The following is a 7,248-nucleotide window of genomic DNA, read 5'->3' on the forward strand; positions in this document are numbered from 1 at the left end:
GTTGAATGAACGTCCAAGTGGCTAGAGTTGAATGAACGTCCAAGTGGCTAGAGTTGAATGAACGTCCAAGTGGCTAGAGTTGAATGAACGTCCAAGTGGCTAGAGTTGAATGGACGTCCAAGTGGCTAGAGTTGAATGAACGTCCAAGTGGCTAGAGTTGAATGAACGTCCAAGTGGCTAGTGTTGAATGAACGTCCAAGTGGCTAGAGTTGAATGAACGTCCAAGTGGCTAGAGTTGAATGAACGTCCAAGTGGCTAGAGTTGAATGGACGTCCAAGTGGCTAGAGTTGAATGAACGTCCAAGTGGCTAGAGTTGAATGGACGTCCAAGTGGCTAGAGTTGAATGGACGTCCAAGTGGCTAGAGTTGAATGAACGTCCAAGTGGCTAGAGTTGAATGGACGTCCAAGTGGCTAGAGTTGAATGAACGTCCAAGTGGCTAGAGTTGAATGAACGTCCAAGTGGCTAGAGTTGAATGGACGTCCAAGTGGCTAGAGTTGAATGAACGTCCAAGTGGCTAGAGTTGAATGGACGTCCAAGTGGCTAGAGTTGAATGAACGTCCAAGTGGCTAGAGTTGAATGGACGTCCAAGTGGCTAGAGTTGAATGAATGTCCAAGTGGCTAGAGTTGAATGGACGTCCAAGTGGCTAGAGTTGAATGGACGTCCAAGTGGCTAGAGTTGAATGAACGTCCAAGTGGCTAGAGTTGAATGAACGTCCAAGTGGCTAGAGTTGAATGAATGTCCAAGTGGCTAGAGTTGAATGAACGTCCAAGTGGCTAGAGTTGAATGAACGTCCAAGTGGCTAGAGTTGAATGAACGTCCAAGTGGCTAGAGTTGAATGAACGTCCAAGTGGCTAGAGTTGAATGAACGTCCGAGTGGCTAGAGTTGAATGAACGTCCAAGGGGCTAGTGTTGAATGAACGTCCAAGTGGCTAGAGTTGAATGAACGTCCAAGTGGCTAGAGTTGAATGAACGTCCAAGTGGCTAGAGTTGAATGAACGTCCAAGTGGCTAGAGTTGAATGAACGTCCAAGGGGCTAGTGTTGAATGAACGTCCAAGTGGCTAGAGTTGAATGAACGTCCAAGTGGCTAGAGTTGAATGAACGTCCGAGTGGCTAGTGTTGAATGAACGTCCAAGTGGCTAGAGTTGAATGAACGTCCAAGGGGCTAGTGTTGAATGAACGTCCAAGTGGCTAGAGTTGAATGAACGTCCAAGTGGCTAGAGTTGAATGAACGTCCGAGTGGCTAGAGTTGAATGAACGTCCAAGTGGCTAGAGTTGAATAACCGTCCGAGTGGCTAGTGTTGAATGAACGTCCGAGTGGCTAGAGTTGAATGAACGTCCAAGTGGCTAGAGTTGAATAACCGTCCGAGTGGCTAGTGTTGAATGAACGTCCAAGTGGCTAGAGTTGAATGAACGTCCAAGTGGCTAGTGTTGAATGAACGTCCAAGTGGCTAGAGTTGAATAACCGTCCGAGTGGCTAGTGTTGAATGAACGTCCAAGTGGCTAGAGTTGAATGAACGTCCAAGTGGCTAGAGTTGAATGAACGTCCAAGTGGCTAGAGTTGAATGAACGTCCAAGTGGCTAGAGTTGAATGAACGTCCAAGTGGCTAGTGTTGAATGAACGTCCAAGTGGCTAGAGTTGAATGAACGTCCAAGTGGCTAGAGTTGAATGAACGTCCAAGTGGCTAGAGTTGAATGAACGTCCAAGTGGCTAGAGTTGAATGAACGTCCAAGTGGCTAGAGTTGAATGAACGTCCAAGTGGCTAGAGTTGAATGAAAGTCCAAGTGGCTAGAGTTGAATGAAAGTCCAAGTGGCTAGAGTTGAATGAACGTCCAAGTGGCTAGAGTTGAATGAACGTCCAAGTGGCTAGAGTTGAATGAACGTCCAAGTGGCTAGAGTTGAATGAACGTCCAAGTGGCTAGAGTTGAATGAACCTCCAAGTGGCTAGAGTTGAATGAACGTCCAAGTGGCTGGTGTTGAATGAACGTCCAAGTGGCTAGAGTTGAATGAACGTCCAAGTGGCTAGAGTTGAATGAACGTCCAAGTGGCTAGAGTTGAATGACCGTCCAAGTGGCTAGAGTTGAATGAACGTCCAAGTGGCTAGAGTTGAATGGACGTCCAAGTGGCTAGAGTTGAATGAACGTCCAAGTGGCTAGAGTTGAATGAACGTCCGAGTGGCTAGAGTTGAATGAACGTCCAAGTGGCTAGAGTTGAATGAACGTCCAAGTGGCTAGAGTTGAATGAACGTCCGAGTGGCTAGTGTTGAATGAACGTCCAAGTGGCTAGAGTTGAATGAACGTCCAAGGGGCTAGAGTTGAATGAACGTCCAAGTGGCTAGAGTTGAATGAACGTCCAAGTGGCTAGAGTTGAATGAACGTCCAAGTGGCTAGAGTTGAATGAACGTCCAAGTGGCTAGAGTTGAATGAACCTCCAAGTGGCTAGAGTTGAATGAACGTCCAAGTGGCTGGTGTTGAATGAACGTCCAAGTGGCTAGAGTTGAATGAACGTCCAAGTGGCTAGAGTTGAATGAACGTCCAAGTGGCTAGAGTTGAATGAACGTCCAAGTGGCTAGTGTTGAATGAACGTCCAAGTGGCTAGAGTTGAATGAACGTCCAAGTGGCTAGTGTTGAATGAACGTCCAAGTGGCTAGAGTTGAATGGACGTCCGAGTGGCTAGAGTTGAATGAACGTCCAAGTGGCTAGAGTTGAATGAACGTCCGAGTGGCTAGTGTTGAATGAATGTCCAAGTGGCTAGAGTTGAATGAACGTCCAAGGGGCTAGAGTTGAATGAACGTCCAAGTGGCAAGAGTTGAATGAACGTCCAAGTGGCTAGAGTTGAATGAACGTCCAAGTGGCTAGAGTTGAATGAACGTCCAAGTGGCTAGAGTTGAATGAACGTCCAAGTGGCTAGAGTTGAATGAACGTCCAAGTGGCTAGAGTTGAATGAACGTCCAAGTGGCTAGAGTTGAAAGAAAGTCCAAGTGGCTAGAGTTGAATGAACGTCCAAGTGGCTAGAGTTGAATGAACGTCCAAGTGGCTAGAGTTGAATGAACGTCCAAGTGGCTAGAGTTGAATGAACGTCCAAGTGGCTAGAGTTGAATGAACGTCCAAGTGGCTAGAGTTGAATGAACGTCCAAGTGGCTAGAGTTGAATGAACGTCCAAGTGGCTAGAGTTGAATGAACGTCCAAGTGGCTAGAGTTGAATGAACGTCCAAGTGGCTAGAGTTGAATGAACGTCCAAGTGGCTAGAGTTGAAAGAAAGTCCAAGTGGCTAGAGTTGAATGAACGTCCAAGTGGCTAGAGTTGAATGAACGTCCAAGTGGCTAGAGTTGAATGAACGTCCAAGTGGCTAGAGTTGAATGAACGTCCAAGTGGCTAGAGTTGAATGAACGTCCAAGTGGCTCCTCTTCTGTGTACTCACCAGGCGTGTGTATTAGGTAGAGATAAATATCACCAAAACTAACATGGGCCAACCATTGGGGCTTTCAAACCAGCTATCAGAGAGAGAGAAAGGATCTGGTAAGCTTTCTGTACCTTTAGAATACTCAAGTTTTTCATCATGAAAAAAGAATATTGTGCAAATTCATGTTTAGTTCTACAAAATTATTTTACTAGTTATGTACATACAGTTGCAGGTGTAAACTTATTTCTCATGTTAAAGGCAATCGCTATCAATTAATAAATAGTGGCATTTTCAAGATATATAAAATGTGTGACTTTCGAAACCGGCGTCGATAGACGAAGGAAAAAAATGGTAGATGCTTAAGACCTGCGCATTTACAACTGATTTCGATATGTTTCCGTAGTTTGATTTGAATTTTAAGATGTTAATAACTAACAACTTGTATTTATTGCCATTTCCTAATGTTACATCAGTAAAACAGATCAGTAAAACAGTGATTAATCAATTAATACAATTCAAAAACAAAATCAGATTTGTCAACTCGAGCACGATTCCTAAGAAGGGGGGAGGCGTCGCACCTTTGGCAAACATTTCCAGCGTTGCTGTTACGACTGTAATGAGCATACGGAATGGGAAGTTAGAGTGACCCAAAAATTCGTCTGGAAGCCACCCTTTGTATCCCTCATTTACTTAGTCTTGAAGCATGTATTGTAACTTATGTATACCTCAGTTTTAATAGTTTGAATTATGTATGTTGTTCTAGTACTTAATTGTTTGCTCAGAAAGATGATACTTTATTTTGTTATTTTATACGGAGTTTTATATATGTATATGTATATGTAATATTCCACTAGATATTAAGAAATTGACGAACCTTGGTACAATATAATAGTTTACCATATAAATTTCTATTTTCTCTGGTGTTTCCCCATCACATTCTCTTTGTCTTTAGGATACTCTATTATATTGTACTGGCACTATTATATCCAGGTTGTATAATGAATATTCTCATTTAGAAATAGATATATGTTAATTTCGTTACTTGAAAGATTGTATTTAAGTTATGAAATCATGCATGTATGAATTAAGAAGGACGTGATGCTTGTAATACATGGGATCTGAGTTGGAGTTAAATTATTAAATACTTAGATATTACACCCTGATATTGTCACAGTAACCACAAAGAGAGAGAGAGATAGAGAGGAGTCCCATTTGAACTACATGAAAGGAGTAAGGTTAATATCTGGAAATACCTGAAGAAAGGGCATAATACTGTAATGATAACATTAACAAATTTATAAAGTACTATAAATATCATCTGGAGAATAAAGTAAAGTGATTATTTGAGATAAGAGTAGAAAATAGAGGTAAAGAAGATATCATCAGGACAGCTATTGGCTGACGTGGCACTGATTTAAACCCCATTCAGAGTGGAAGTCAACTCAAATTCATAATAAAAGATAGTAAATGATTGTTTTGAAGTTGAAAATTATTATGATAGAATAATATAACTACTCAGATCTTATATAATGTCACGAATAGTATAATTCATTGGTTTGTTTGTTATAAATATATTGTTTAGTTCCTAAAAGAAGAATTTTGATTATTTTTTTTATATTTTCATATTGTTTTATCATTCCTTAAATATAATCATTTTACGAATGGGTTTTATTCTGTACTCTGGTTAAGAGGAGAGAGAAAGATAAACTTCAAGAATCCCCTGAGAAGACGGAAATTATAACCAGAGTGAGCAAGAAAGAAGAAAGGACAAGAGAAAAATGGTACAAGGTTGGAGTACACTCAGTTGACGAGTGGTAATGATTATGATAAATTAGTGGGAATGATTGATATGTAATGATGAGGACGTTTATGCCCTCTCTTCATGACGTCAGTGTTTATTCCAAAGAAATAGGGGAAATTGTGACAACATTCGGGAGGAACAATTAAGGGGACTACACGACCAGCCCGGGGAAGTGTCGCTAATACAATTTGTGTCGTAAGACAGGTTTTTGTCGGCGGAAATAAGGCCTCTAATTAATCTTAACAATCATGTAATGATACGTAATTACGTCATCAACTCCATGTAAAACATTGAATTGAGTTGCCATCAATGTTTATTATAATCAATATTGAAACAAATTCGATCATTTCCATGGTAAAGATCTATATAAAAATTCATCAATATATGTCATCATAAGTTGTGAGATACTCAGACTGCAGATATAACTCTCAACAGTGAAAAGAAAAACTAAGAAAATTCCACAGGGAATTCCAGAGTTTACAGACAGAAAAGGCAATGGTATATCCAGGTTGGAAAAACATTTCCAATTTATGTAATATATTAAGTGAGAAAACTTTTGATAACATCATGGTTAGGTTTCAAATGCAAAGTACAAACTTCCTGAATCTTTAAACTAGTGATTTTAAAACTAAATTTGTTATCATATTCCATGCTGGTAACATCCTGAAAAGACTACCAAACCCCTTGCCCCGCGACCACTTAGAGGAAGGCTAGATCAGTAGCAACTCGAGCAGTTGTCATGGCGTCTGATACTATTTTTGGAAAAAGCAAATTTTGATGACATCACAAAAGTTATGGATGCTTTGTGAATATGGTCGATCATTTTGGTCATTTCAATTTTTAAAAATGTTGGAAAATAATGATTATACCGGTTATATTTTCATTGAACAATCACTAAAATAGCCATGTGGGACACCATGACACCTCGAGTTGCTACTGCTCAAGTCTTACCCCGATCACTTACGGGAAAGAGCTCTCGGAGAAATCGATTTTAAGAGAATCTTATTTTTATATGACACCGCCAGTTCAATTGCCTATAAAATTCAATTGTCACTGCACAGATACCCGCTCTTCCATGTAAAACAGCATATTTATTAATAATCGCCTTGACTCATGTGTCTAACAGTGTGTCATACATCTGTGCAAGTACTATGGATTTGGATGAAACTTTAGTGCGGAATAAACTTTTAATGCATGCAGAAGACGCCTATTGTTTCCTGCAAGACCGCGCACATAAAATACCCTCTCTCATTCGAAGCCTCGCTCACTAGGCGAGCGAAACCATGTGTCAAATGTGTTTGGCGGAATCTTTCTAGACACTTCATAACTACTCTATGCCAAAGTTTTCATTTTTATACCATGTTTTATAAGATTTTGACTATATGTTAACTTGGCTATAATAAGTATGGATGTAAAAGTTCCATCAAAAACGGACAACATTGTCCGATGGGCAAGTCCAATCTATGAGTGGCACACTTCTATGTGAAAGGTGTAATGTTTCCATACGATCGTTTTCAAGTGAGGTGACACGTGCCACATTGGTGTTAAAGCACCTTTTGGCCCTGTTCAGACGAGCGATTTTAGTGGCCCGACTGTTCACACACGGAGCTTACATTGGCTCGACTCTCACCCACTATTGTATTTTTCTTTTTTTTTCATCTCTTCGGTCGCTGATCATACACAGCTGGCAATGGATGTAGAAGAGGTGGCATGTGCATGGGTTTTATATCGTTGTTTGCAGCGGCGGAAGAGGAGACAGACGTTATTGAGTTCATCCTATCTTAAATGACAGATTTATCCATGGAATGTTCTTCACATTGTATCCAAAGTTACGAGAACATGAACCCAATTTCTTTAATTACATGAGAATGTCCATCAAATCAGGGTAACAGGCTGGTGGAAGCGGTAGCTACTGGCACCTGTCTGTCTGCCTCCGCTCCATGTGATGAACTCGCATTGGTTGAATCCCAACCCCTCCAGCCAATGAGGCGCGCCATCACCATGAAAATACAGTGGCTGTCGCCGTGTGTGAGCGGCCGCATAG

The sequence above is a fragment of the Penaeus vannamei genome, chromosome 30 (assembly GCF_042767895.1).
Source record: "Penaeus vannamei isolate JL-2024 chromosome 30, ASM4276789v1, whole genome shotgun sequence".
Classification (NCBI taxonomy): Eukaryota; Metazoa; Arthropoda; class Malacostraca; order Decapoda; family Penaeidae; genus Penaeus; species Penaeus vannamei.